Source organism: Ambystoma mexicanum, chromosome 9, assembly GCF_040938575.1.
Source record: "Ambystoma mexicanum isolate Mex_15411 chromosome 9, UKY_AmexF1_1, whole genome shotgun sequence".
NCBI classification, from domain to species: Eukaryota; Metazoa; Chordata; class Amphibia; order Caudata; family Ambystomatidae; genus Ambystoma; species Ambystoma mexicanum.
In genome coordinates, this window is record NC_090931.1 from 898,992,463 (window position 1) to 899,006,582 (window position 14,120).

Consider the following 14,120-nt stretch of genomic DNA (forward strand, 5'->3'; position numbering starts at 1 on the left):
TCAGTAGTAACATCGACATACTTGGAGACAGATAATGAAATTGATCTTGTACTTTAATAATTCTCACCTGAGGTCGACAAAAAGGATATAAAAGGGATTCACCATTAAGTGTGACATATTTTTCCAGTAACAGCGCTAATCTGAGCCCCTGGTCAGAGGTCTCTATTCCTTTTCTAAAGCCTGCTTGTGCATGATTTAAGAAGTCATTACCCACAGTGTTCAATCGATCGTGCAGGAGTTTACTGTATACTTTACATAAGTTATCAATGAGGGAGTTTGGCCTATAGTTTGCTGGGTCGCTGCGATCGCCTTTTTTGAAAATCAGTATAATCATTGCTTCCCTCCATGAAGGTGGAGGCTCATTCCCTGTTAATACAAATAAAAAATGTTGTTAATAAAGGAGCCAAGATTGTCATTACATTCTTAAAAAATTCAATAAGCAGGCCATCCGGCCCTTGTACTTTACCGTTTTTCTGACCAAGTAGTGCTTTTTTGTCCTCCCTTCTGTAAAAACGGTTGGATGTAAATCTGTATTTTGGCTTGGTAGTATGTGCGTCAAGACGAATGTGCCCTTCTTTGAATTAGCCCTATAATAAGCATCTTTAAAGTGATTAAAACAACTGCAGAGTGTCAGGAGTGTTTCCTGTGTGGAGCGGCTGAGCTACTGAGCAACTTTCGTTTTCGAGAACAGTCTGTTTTCCTTGCCTGTTGCCTTGCTGGGGAGGGGCTTCCTACAAATACTCGCTCCACGACAGAGTGTCAGGAGTGTTTCCTGTGCTCTCTTGAGGACCGGGGGTCATGGGGCCAGAACATAAAGCAAAAAGATCTACCTTGACTGCACCTAACACGGATACAGATACGGAATTAAAGAAGAGAGTTCCACTGCAAACGAGGCATCAAGTGCGGCTTCGGCTCCAGAAATCAGATCATAACAGCCCTGTTAAAACAAACCAATTGGATCAGTCGAACCAGCCCAGTAGGGATGTATTGTTCTTACCCGGATCCTTAGCTGTGGCAGAGAAACTGTCACGTGATATTGCAGAGATCTCTCTACAGTTAGAGAACAGAAGAGCAAACATAATGAGGCATGCTTCCCAACCTGAACTCAAATAACAAACCATTCCCTCAAACAAACGTAGGAGACTGGACTCCTATACTCCTCCAGCAACCACTTGCTCGCAAATCATCCAAGGAGCAAAACGAGTGAACACCTCCATTAAATCAGCGGCCATCCCCAACAACTGCTTGAGACATAAAACCAGCTCCCACATATCGACGGACTCAGATGGGTCTGCAACTGACTCATCCTTTGAACAAATGGATTTCCCCAAGGTGAGAAGAATGGCCCCAAACTGGAGGCAAGGCGGCAAAGCCACAAAATCCAATACATCCAAAGCGACCGCCCAAGAACTACATTTGAGCCTAATGTCAGCCTTAACCATATCCTTGGCTCCGTTTTTGAAGAGGTACAAACATATTAATGACAACAACAAAGATCAAACCACCCCAACGGCCATGATGCACTCGAAACCTTTACACATAGAATCATTTATATCTATGGTACAGGGGAAAAAAATCAGGATTCAGAGAGATCAAATTTGGCGCAAAGGGCTTTATTTGAACAACTAAAAACAAATGGAGAAGAAAAGAAACGTCTAGCTGAGCTGGTGAGAGAGGCTTTAATACTTCTAAAAATGAACAGGTTGATTGTAAGAGAACCATGTGAAACACTCTCCTCAAGTGCGAAAATAATTCAGAACATCGACAACCCAAGTCAAGGAAGAACACAAGCAGCCAGACTGAAGGTTCAGAATTTAAAATTCCTGCGACTGAATCGCACAAGAAAAATTCTTCAAAATCTCCAGCACTTAATCAGCAAAGTGATGATCTAGCGCAACAAACGCAGGATCAATCAAGTAAAGTGCTTGGAGTCCACGTTAACCTGCCCGTTTTTGGAGAAAGTCAAACAACCAGCCTCCCCTCAACATCATCAGATGCAGAAGCCCAGGTAGGAAACCCCATTGATCTGAGATCTCTGGCTAAAATTGTGGCAAAGACAGTCGAAAATAATGTTTCGATCTTCCACCAGGGCCAAAAATAAAAATATATCTCAAGAAAATAAAAATGCTCAGGTAAATGTCACAGAAAATGTGACACAAGGCAAGCAACTAAAATCTAATGCATCGCAAACATTTCTGCGCAATTTAAAATCCTACTCAACAGCACCTGCAGGGAAACATGTTGAGAAAAAGGTCATAGTAGCACAACATAAAGAGAATGATCAAGACCCTACTACATCAACTGAAGTAAGACAAACCCCTTTCCATCTAAATACTTCTGAATTGGAAATGATAAACATGATGAATATGACAACACACAATGAAGATCCGGAAGAAGAGTATGAAGACCGCAGTCACCGACAAGTGGCAATTTCGAAGTTGCCAATCGATTCTGAGAGACATTGTGACTCAGAATTGTTGTCTCAAAGGGTCATGATAGAAACCAAATACTCTGTTGTCCGGGGACTTGTTCATGACCTTATCAGAAAAAAAGACGTAAAATAGCTGCCAAATCTTGTGAAGAGTCTTGCCAAAGAGACGAGGAGATAAATAACTACGGAATGTCAAGTGATCTATTTCAACAAAACTTGCCACTGCAACACAGTACTACCAAATTGACCAAGCCATTGGAAGTGAGGGAAAATTAATTCTCTCAAATACCCCGAGACTCGTTTATGACTATCAGAAAAAAGACACAAAATGGATGCCAAATCTCGCGTAGAGTCTCGTCACAGAGATGACGCAGTAAAAAAAACAACACGGAATGCCTAGAAAACTTTTCCAACGAAACGTGCTGCAGCAATATATCCCACCCAAGCAATCTTCCCCGAGTTGATTCCTGCCTCTCTCATTCCCACTCAAGCTTACTCCTCTTTTGAATGCCTAGTCTGCAGGCTCTCTCTCTCCTAGCCACTCTCTTACTGTTGATACTCTCTACCGGCCCCCTGCTCAAATCACCTCTTCTATCTGAGGGGGCTGACCTCTCCTCCTCCCTCTTAGCCTCAACCACTCAACTTCTCGTCCTTGGTGACCTTAACATCCATCTTGATTCTACCTGTCCCTCATCTGCACTCCTTCACGACCTCTGTGATTCACTCTCCCTCTCTATCCTTCCCTCCGGCCTAACTCACTCGGCTGGCCACACACTTGATGTCTTGATCTCATCCGGCCTCCCCCCTCTAACCCCTTACCACTCATCTCGCCTGGAGTGATCACTGTCTCCTCTCCTCTCATCTCTCCATCTCCTCCCCCTAAGCCAAGTCCACTCCTAGATTGCCACCCACCTTCTCAGTTATCCGGCCCATGAAGCATGTGTCAGTCGAGGTCTTTGCTGCAACCTTCTCCCCCCCCTTCCTCCACCCAAGGCTGACTCACACCCTGACACAGCCCTCTCTCTTCTCTACTCCTCTATTTCTGCTACTCTTGATACTCCTGCCACCGTCATGAGGATCCGTTTGAAGTCCAAAGCCAAGTGCAATTCTTGGTATGACTCTGACCTAGCTACACTTAAACGGAAGTGTAGAGTGGCGTAGAGGAAATGGAGGGCTTCTTGCTCATCCTCTGTCAAACTGGCCTGCCGCCTGCTCCAAAGGCAATATTGACTCGCTGTCCGCACTAAGAAGGGAGTCCACATACAAGCCCGCATCTCTGCGGCATCGAATAATTCGGCCGAACTCTTCAAAATCTGCAAGGAGCTGGCCAACCCTGCTGCAGTCTCCACCCCTCCTCTCACCTCCCAGGCTCTTTGCAATGCCCTTGCCTCTCACTTTATCTCTAAAACCCAGGACATCCTGTCCACCCTCTCCTCCGCTCCCCCGGCTTGCTGACCCTCCCTCAGCTACCCCCCTCCCCATTTCTCCTCCTTTCTTCTTTTCTCCCCTATTGAGGTAGCTAGACAAATCCGATGTATGAAAACCTCATCAAAACAGGTCCATCCCTGTTCCTCTAAAACCATTAAGGACCACATTGACCCCCTTGCGCCGGCCCTTGCCGATTTCTGCAACCTCTCCTTTGCCTCTGGCTCTTTCCCCTCCTCTCTTAAACACTCCCTTGTGCATCTTCTCCTTATGAAATCCACTGCTGATCCATCATGTCCACCAAACTATCGCCCAATTTCCATTGCTCCCTTTTTTGGGAAAGCTCCTGGAAAAGCTGGCCATTTCTCAGCTTAATCTCCATTCCGACTCTGTTGGCTCCCTCCATAACCACCAATCTGGCTTCAGAGCTGCCAGAAGCACGGAAACTGCTCTCCTGAACATCTGTGAAGACCTGCTCTCCAACCTCGATTCTAACATTCCCTCTGTCCTCATCCTACTTGATCTCTTCTTTGCGTTTGACACGGTCAACCATACCACCCTGCTCAGTCGTCTCCATGACAACCTGGATATCACTGATCAGGCTCTGGCCTGGCTGACCGATTTTCTCTCGCATCGACCCTCCCAATTACAACTTAGGTCCTTCCTATCTTCTATCTCCCCCTCCACATGTGGTGTCCCCCAGAGGTCTAACCTCTCACCCAGGCTTTTCAACCAATACCTGGCAACTCTCGCTTACTGCATCTCAATTTTCTGCTCAACTTTCCAGTGCTATGCTGATGACACCCAACTCAATTTCAGGCTTCCTTCAGCATCCTCCTCTCCTTCCCTCCTCTCTGATTGTCTAATCGCCATTCAAAATTGGTGTGCTACCAATGATCGATGTCTAAATGCCAACAAGACTGAGATCCTCCTTATTGGTACACCATCTGCATCCTTTCCTCTCACTCTCTGGCCGGCCTCCCTTGGACCTCCTCCTACCCCCACCTGCGCGGCTAAGAACCTCAGGGTTATCTTTAACTCTACATTTTCCTTCTCCGCACACATCTCTGATGTTTCCAAAAAGTCACATTTTTTACTTCACCTCCGTAGAGGTAACTCTGCCTTTCCTCTCCTTCCCTCAAAAGCGCACCGTCTCCCAAGCTCTGGTTCTTTCCAGACTGGATTAATATGACAGCCTCTTTCTAAACCTACCTGCTTCCACTCTCCGCCCTCTAAAACTAATCCAGAACAGGACTGTGAGATTTGTCCTTGGCCTCAAGACCTGGGATCGTATCTCCCCAGCCTTGAAATCCGTCCATTGGCTCCCAGTGGATGCAAGAATTAAATGTAAAACCCTCTGCATCGTCCACAAGGCTTTCTGGGGCCTGGGTCCAAAATATCTTCAACTATCCCTCAGTGTAACGCTCACCTGATTCCCGTAGAGGCGCCGGTCTTGACTGGGCGTATACCGTATCTTCAAAGGTGATGTGTAACACACGGCTGGCTCTTTGGGCTGGACCTCTGTGCACTGTATGTCTGACTCGAAGGGTAAGATGTCTGCAGATAGAAAATATGGGATTAAGGAACTGGGTTATTGAATGTGTCTCTCTTCTTCCCTTTCTCTTCTCCTGTAGAACCCCAAAGGTTAACGCTCTCACCTTAGGTAAGTCAACGCCGTGCTTTCCATCTGCCTCGGGTCAGGGTGCTGTAACCAGTTTCTTCACTGGATAAGGGGAGCAGGCCTCTTGACTTCAGAGGACTGCTGTCCGTCGTTTACTGCACGAACGGTAAGTTTCGAGTAATTCTAATGTCTTTAAAGTCTTTAGTAATGATGTTTCTTGTTTTGCAGGGTTCCGGCGATGGCGGATGACGGGCTGAAGTGAGTTGAAGATGGAGCCCGTGTGATGAATAGAAGCGCCTGGAAGCACGTAAGTAAGCGCTTGTTGCCTGCTTCACGATGCGCTCTAACTGTCTTTTTATTTTGCAGGTACAAGTTCGGAGCGGCTGCAGGGTGCCGGAATACCCACTGGGTTAGATGTGGAAAGGAGTAATGGCACGTGAGTATTAAAGTTCCCCAATGTCTTTAAACGCACCTTGTTTTGTCTTTCAGATGCGGGATGCAGCGCCGAAGGCCTCCGGAGCGTGCGAAGAGTTGGTAAGCTTTTGTCTTTCAGATTTCGGAATGCAGTGTGAAGACCTCCGGAGCGCACGAGGAGTAGGTAAGCCTTTGTCTTTCAGATGCCGGAATGCAGCGCGAGGCGTTGGTGACAGCCGATGGACCAGGTAAGTGAAGAGCTGTCACTGAAGACCGTAATGCAAACCTGTTCTTTCTTGTCTTTATAGGTGTTGCTGAAGACTGGATTCAGGATGGTAAGCCTTTTTCCTTAGGCCCAGGATCAGATGCAGAAGACACGATGAGTGTTCTGCTGCAGAGGATGCAGAATAACGCAAAGCAAGATTCATCCATCGGGTGTGGTTTAAATAGCCTCCTCTAGTACTTAGGTGTCTCCTTCCACAGCCACGCCTAGGTAAGAAAAGAGTTCCTGCTTTCCAGAAGAGTTCCAGTGTTCTGAATCTAGGGAGTGGCTCCTGCCCCACCCAACAGGAAAAGTAGTTCCAAACAGAAGAGGATCAGAGGCTCAACTGGCAGGCAAGTAAGCAGCATGGTCTGCTGCAGGCAAGTCCACCCAAGCATTATGAGCCCGGCGCTTCCAGCGCTGGGACTGGGCATATTTATGAGCCTGGTGCCACTGGCGCCAGGACTGAGTCCAAAAGGTCCCAATTGGGACTGGTTGGCACTCGGAACCTGGGTTATGGTTCTGCTTCCAAGGGAGTTGGGAAAACCCTGACCTTTTGGAAGCAGAGATCATGACACTCAGTAAATACCTCCCCTCTCGAGCCCTTCGCTCCTCTAGTTCTAACTCCCTCAGGGTTAGTCGTTTTGCAAAGAAACGAGCTGGGGGTAGATCTCTGTCTTCAGCTGGTGCCTCACTTTGGAACAGCCTCTCGGCCCCCTTGAAACTTGGGGAAAAACATCTCCAGTTCCGGAAGCATCTCAAGACCTTCCTCTTTGCCTCTGCCTTTGTCCCCTGTTGATCTATTTCTTCTCTCTTACATCTCTTGCACATTCAATCCAGAATGATCCATGATGTTCTACTAGACCCTTCACCTTTCTTACTACCTTTGGGTTTTGACATCACAGTATGCAAATCTGAACTTGAAAACAATAAGACTACCAAAAACAACGACAGAGAGAGACGGATATCTTTCCATCGAAAGAACTACATTCTACATCAAGACCACGGTCCAATCCCCTAGAATCTTCGATCAGACTAGCACAACCAATAACAAAAAAAACTGGAAATTGCTCATCATACATCTCTCAACAGGCCGCAGAAATCCCCATTGAGTTTAAGAGGTGGACACGAAAACATTAATCCATTAAAGATAACTTTTAATTGTCTTAAAAACACCTCCAGGACGATTAATGAAGATGAGGACGTTAAAGAATTAAAGCAAGACTCATTGAGTTGTTTGGCCGAGGCACTAGTCACTGAAAATAAAAGATAATGCCACGATCGCGAACAAGAGGAGACAACCCTAATTGGATCGTGGAACACTATGGGCTTTGTCCATCTTTTTGCAAAGAACGAGTGTAAATTGAAACGTTTTGGCATTGTGTGCTTACAGGAGACGTGGACAACTAAGCCTCCAACTGCCAATGGATTCAGAACCTACATGAACCCTGCAAAAAAAGGCCAAAAAGGACGGCCAATGGCAGGTCGGTTGACGTTCATAAGAAATGGGATGGATTTACAAGTAATAGAAATGCAATGCCCAAATCCATATATGCAAATACTTGTCCTGGAATCTCCTAAAAAAGCAATAGGAACTGCTCAATTGATCGTGATCATGAACTTATACTGGCAACACAAAGCCGCTGGCTCAATTACATTTGTGAATCATTTAACATCTTTGATCGACGACTTCAATGTCACAATGGTAGATCCAATCATCATAATTTGTGGTGACTTGAATATTAGTTGCCTAGATTCATCCTCCGAAGCAGGCAAAGTATCTAACAGCACATTATCAGAAAAAGCCAACATGGTGAACATGTGGCTATGGGAAATGGAACAGCAGAACATTTGCATGCTAAATGGACGAATCACAGGGGACATTCCGAGGAATGCAACATGGCGAAGAGGGGTACAAAAATCTACACCACACTACTTCTTCACATCAGAAAACATAAATCAAAGTGTCTGATCGCTCATGATAATCCCCATGAACAATAGCGATCATGATTTACTAGAACTGAGGTGTCAACTGAGAAATCAAAACAAAGTTACTGGCGAGAAACGATCTTGGTAGAGCCCGGAAGAAATAGGCTTTGCTTAAACCCTGATAACATTTGCATGTTGAAGGAAAATACCAACCAGCAATTAAAAAGCAAGCAGTGTGAGTTGAATATATATCTTTCCTCTCTGAATATACAGAAATTCAGCAAGGACACCACAGGCCCAGCTTCATGCCAAAACATTGCTAATGCGCAGACATAGCATTACAGAAGAAAGCGTCGCGAAAAGCGTTCAGACTCACCACAAATTTACCAATGTTGTAAAGAACTGGTAAGCGGGAAAAAATCCAACAAACTTACACAAACTGGCTTATTTCTCACAAGAGCATCATGCAACAACGTGACACAGAAACAATGATGCAGACCCTATCAACCAAAAACACATGTGCTTTCTGACAGCTACTGTAATCTACGCAAAATGTGCCAGAGGAGAAAAGCGAAATTAGGGAGGAACCCATCTATAGAACAGAGAGAGGGGCACCCAAATTCGGAACCACAGATCAAACCATACCAAAAAGAGAAACAGAAAAATTAGAAACCATGAATATTTTATTTGTATTTCATTGTATGTTTAAAATATACATATTAGATCATGTTTCAAGCTCATTATCTAAATAACACCATTTAATTAGAAAATTGAAAAACACAGTACTTTTCTAAAAACACGACTGATAATTCAGTCAATACTAGCTTAATGTAGCCAAGCAGTCTGAAAGTCATGCCGGTTGAAGGGGATCATCCACCTGGTGGTCAGAGGCTATGGCCACATTTGACAATATAAGAACAGCCGCAGTTAAATAGACAAGGCAATGTTTGTTACTTCTAAAGTTAAGACCAACAGAAAAACGGGGGGAGGGCCGTACGTCAACTACTATACTGTCATGACCTATTGTATACACTGGGTCCGACATGTAAACAGACAGTAGTTTCCATGGTACAAGGCATCTAAACTGATTCACAATTGATGCCCATCTTCTTCAGGACGGTGCACTCCCCTCAAATGTATGCCACAGGATTTTATAATGTGGAAAACTACATATGTAAGGCGATAGTGCGTTCAGCTGTGGAGATTTGTGCAGGCTGAATCCATAATTTTGCCTAAAACATCAAACAGAAGTGGAAAAACACAAACGCCAGTCAAACAAATTCAAGAATAATTAGTACAATGAATATTACGGTAAAACAAACATTTACGCAATGAACTAAAAATATGGTTTTGGTAAGAATGATCTTGTGAATAACGAACTGAAGGAATGCCTCCCTCCAAAATGATAAGGCAAAAAATCCTCCAAACTTGGTAACGGGAGAAATGGGTGTAGCAGTTAAATTCTTAAATTACCATTATCTCAACCTTTAGCGCTGGTAACCTTTTACCGAATGTAAATCCTGAGAAATGAATGTAGGCCAGCAGAACCAGTTCTCTATGAAGTAGAACTGCGGAAAACAAAAAATGACAAGTAGGAACATGTTATAATCACGGAGAGGCAATGGTAGACTAGAAACCGCTCAGAAAAACAATAAAAGACCACCGGGGTGCAGTCCTTCCCAATGTGGCCATAGGACCAAGACATTATGCTCACCTGAATAAGATTAAACAAGGCGAAGAAAAAATTGATCTTGACATAGTGTTGCAGGTGACAGATGGCATCAAGGCGTCTGCAAAAAGGTGTCCTATCAGGACAGAATGTTGTTCGGCGTGGCGTAATGAACACACCAAAAACTAAATAGATAAATAAATAAATAAATAAATGAACAATGTGCCGCCGATACAAGGTGTTCTCATAACACATCATACTTGTTTTATGGTGTTCAGCCTGATAGTAATCGAATTGTGTTCCCAAGTATTTCAAAACAAAATGCTCAGAAGATGTAATAACTGCGATGCTCATAGAAGTGTCAATAATGCAAAGAGAGTAAAACGTTCCTAAATATTTTGAAGCATTTTGCAGAGCATTTTCGGCAGTTGACTAAAGCAATAAGTTTGTTATAGGCGATGCGTTTATTGTAGCGCCCATGAAACTGACTAGCAGTTTCCCAACTATTAGGAAAAGACGGATATATCTGCTGGGGAACAATATCCAAAATAGTGTCCAAGATAGTATACAGGCTCACAAAGGCTGGCTGAGGCTAAAAGGATCACCATGTTGATGCCCTCCCTCTCGAACGGCTATCAGCAGACCTGAATAAACAGTTACTGCTGCAGCCGTAATTCAATACTCTGTGTTTTACAAAATGCACGTTGCTAGAGTCGCAGTGCCTCGGCTCTCAGAATGTGGCTGCAAGCCTTGCAAATGTTAAGGGGTCGATTCATGGAAATAATGTACGCCAAAAATTCCCGCGCAGAGGTGCCAAAACGTGCGAATCGCAGTGCAAGTGCGAAAATCGCAGTGCAAGTGCGAAAATCGCAGGGAAACCAGCGCACAGCGATTCATGGAAGTCCGTGCACGAGAAAAACATTGGATGCGTGCTAAAAATGTGCGCCACGCACGCCGGCGCACAGGTCATCCAACAGCGTGCGCCACGGCCACTGCGAAATCGCACATAGCGCGGCGCACATTACAAAAGTAGGCGGAACACAGGGCGTAACACTCGGAATGGGGAACAACGCGTGAAAATATGGGCGTCATGGGAGAAGTACAGGAGGCAAGTGCGCGGAACCCCCACACGCTTGCCTACAACCCGTATTCATGGAATCGAATAGGGCAAATCAGCGCACGGTCAAAGACGCACACAGGGCCAAACAAGTACGCCACAAGAAACCAGGCGGTAGCGTCCCTGCGCGTGAAAAAAATGTGCGCCAAAATGTGCGATAACAAAAAGCACCCATATACAGCCATGATGAATGGTCCATACAGTGGCCCTCTAGGACAAATTAGGTGCAAAGGGGTACCGACAAACACGGACACCCGCTGTGTGAAAAATAGCGTGTGTACCTGGGTGCGCGGGAAGTCCCACACACGATTGGCCTGGGTACGTGTATTCCGGGGTGCACGGGAAGTTCCACACGCGATTGGCCTGGGTACGTGTACTTCGGGATGCGCGGGAAGTTCCACACGCTATTGGCCTGGGTACGTGTACTTCGGGGTGCGCGGGAAGTCCCACACGCGATTAGCCTGGGTATGTGTACTACGGGGTGCACGGGAAGTTCCACACGCGATTAGCCTGGGTACGTGTGTTTCGGGGTGTGTGGGAAGTTCCACACGCGATTAGCCTGGGTACGTGTGTTTCGGGGTGCGCGGGAAGTTCCACACGCGATTGGCCTGGGTACGTGTACTTCGGGGTGCACAGGAAGTTCCACACGTGATTGGCCTGGGTACGTGTGTAAAGAACCGGTGGGGGTTGTCTGTACTTCTGCTCTCTATATGGTAGAAGAGAGGCACAGATGACCCCAGCCAAGATTCTCTATTACGGTAGCAATGGACGAGCAATCAAGGCCTAGCTTCTCAGGAGGTGATGCAGGCTGGTTCTTAAGTACAGTGTAGTCCCCAAGCCCCCACAAAGGAATGTCCACACACTGTATTGGTTAGAACACAGTCTTTATATAATCAATATTCAAGGTTATGTACACTTATCATAATAACTCACTTTGTACTTAGGAAAATCAACAATGGCAAATATATACAATTCTAAAGTGGTACCACCCTTTGTATTAGATCTCATTAAAGTGCATCAACAATACTGTAACAATGTCACACAGATCAATAGAGGGAAACCAGCAATAGAGAGAGGAGAGAAAGTAAGATGGTTGAACAATAGGCAGAATACTGGCCCCTACCACTAGACACAGTTCTGTGTGGAGATCCCCCCCACCTGGGCAACCTGTAAAATAAAGATATAGCACAAGCCCAGTCCATGTATTGTTCTGCAAGTCTTATTCCCTCCTATAATGTTTTTAGCCCCCCAATGTACCTGGTGGAGTCGAGTTCTTCGAAGAGGCGTCGACAGATCCTTCTTGAGCGACCCCCTTTCAAGCGGGAGTCACGGATCGTTGAGAGGCGTCGAGAAGCGTCGAGGAACTCGGTGTTCGGCGGCGGGGAGTCGACGGCCCTTCTTGAATGCCTTCCCTTTCAAGCGGGAGACACGCGGCGTCGAACGTCCGTCGACAAACAGGGTAGAACGGCGTCGATGAGGCGGCAGCTTCGTCCGAGCGGTGCTCGTCGGCGTCGGGGCGTCGGCGTCCTGCAAGGCAGAGGCGTGCGGGGCAACTCGGTGACAATAGTTCTGGACCGCAAAGATTGTGGAGACGGAGGCCCAGCAAGGGCGTCGAGTCGTTCGAGTCTTTGTGGTCTTCGGGTGGTGGGAAACCCACCGGCAGGTTTCTCCTCAGCGCGTTGGTCGTCCTCGACTTTCTCCGGCAGGATAAAGCGGTCGACAGTGCGGACGAGGGAGTCCTTCGATTCGAATGTTCTTAGGCAAAGGAGCGGACGCTCCGGTCGTCGGCGGCACGGCGTCAAGTGGTTCCCACGGCTGGGCAACACAACTTCGACGGGCCTCCAGCGGTTACACAAACCTGCAAACCCTGGTCGACGGCAATGGACTTCGACGGCGACGATGTCCGGGTGCTTCACTTCGATCTCCTCGGCGGTCCCGTCTCGGGTCGGCAGCCTTTCGAGGGTCTGTCTTCCAGGGCGCTTCGGCGAAGATGGAGCGGTGCTCGACGGTCCCTCGGAGCGCGGGAAGAGGGCGCCTTACCAGGTCCTCTCTCGGGTCAGTCTTCGACGATTTCGGCAGCCTTCGGATTGGTCGAAGCAAATGCCACAGCAAGTCTTCTTCTTCCAGCTGGACATCGAGGATCAGCAGTTCCAGTTACTCTTAGAGTGAAGACTCAGCTTCTGAACGCTTCTGAACCTTTCTGAACCAATTACCAGTGGTGAGAGGTCCCCAGATATACTATTCTGTCTCTCATCCACACTGCTGGCACACACTCAGCAGCCAATCATACAGAAGGGCATTCATGCAGTCAGTCAGCCAATCAGGCACACAGTGCATTCAGGCCACACTCCTCTCTTTCAGACACTCACAACAAGGAATGTGGATTGGGACAAGTACCCAGCCATTCAACACTACACACTGCAGTCAGGCCAGTTTCGGGCAGGGCTGTCTCAGTCTTTGTCTCTCATGTCAGAAACCAGACAACCACAACAAGGAGTGTATATTGGTCACACACTCCATTCACCCAGGTCCCACCCACAGGAGGTACCCACAACATACAGTCACTGGGAAGGCTCCAGTCAGTCTAGCTGAGCCTTCACAACAACACCATATATGGAACTTCCACCCAACAGCCAGTCAGGGGGAAGGGACAGAGTCAGGGCTTCCCAGGACTTTGGGAAACAAGGTAACAGGCAATAGAAAGCAAGAGGCCACAGGGGCCATCTTGTTTCCTATCAGGAATCAATTGATCCCAATGGCAGGGCCTGGGTATCCCAAAATGGAGGACACCCAGAGCACCTGTCAAATGCAGCCAGCCCATACCCTGCTCTGTGGGCCTCCCACAGGTGCCCAAAAACATACACTAGGGGCACAGGGTTGTACCCCTACCCATGGGTGCCATAAGGGTATCCCATGGGTCTGTTCACCAAACCAAAAGAGAGAGCTGCACTGCCAGGAGTCCCACATGGACTCCTGGGCAGAAAACATGACAGAACACACGATAAAAAGCAGTAAAGGACAAGGATTCAGAGGCCCTGTCCCTCTGATGCATTTCCAGCATCACAACGTGTACTTCGGGGTGCGCGGGAAGTCCCACACGCGATTAGCCTGGGTACGTGTACTACAGGGTGCACGGGAAGTTCCACACGCGATTAGCCTGGGTACGTGTGTTTCGGGATGCGTGGGAAGTTCCACACGCAATTGGCCCGGGTACGTGTGTTTCAGGGTGCGCGGGAAGTTCCACACGCGATT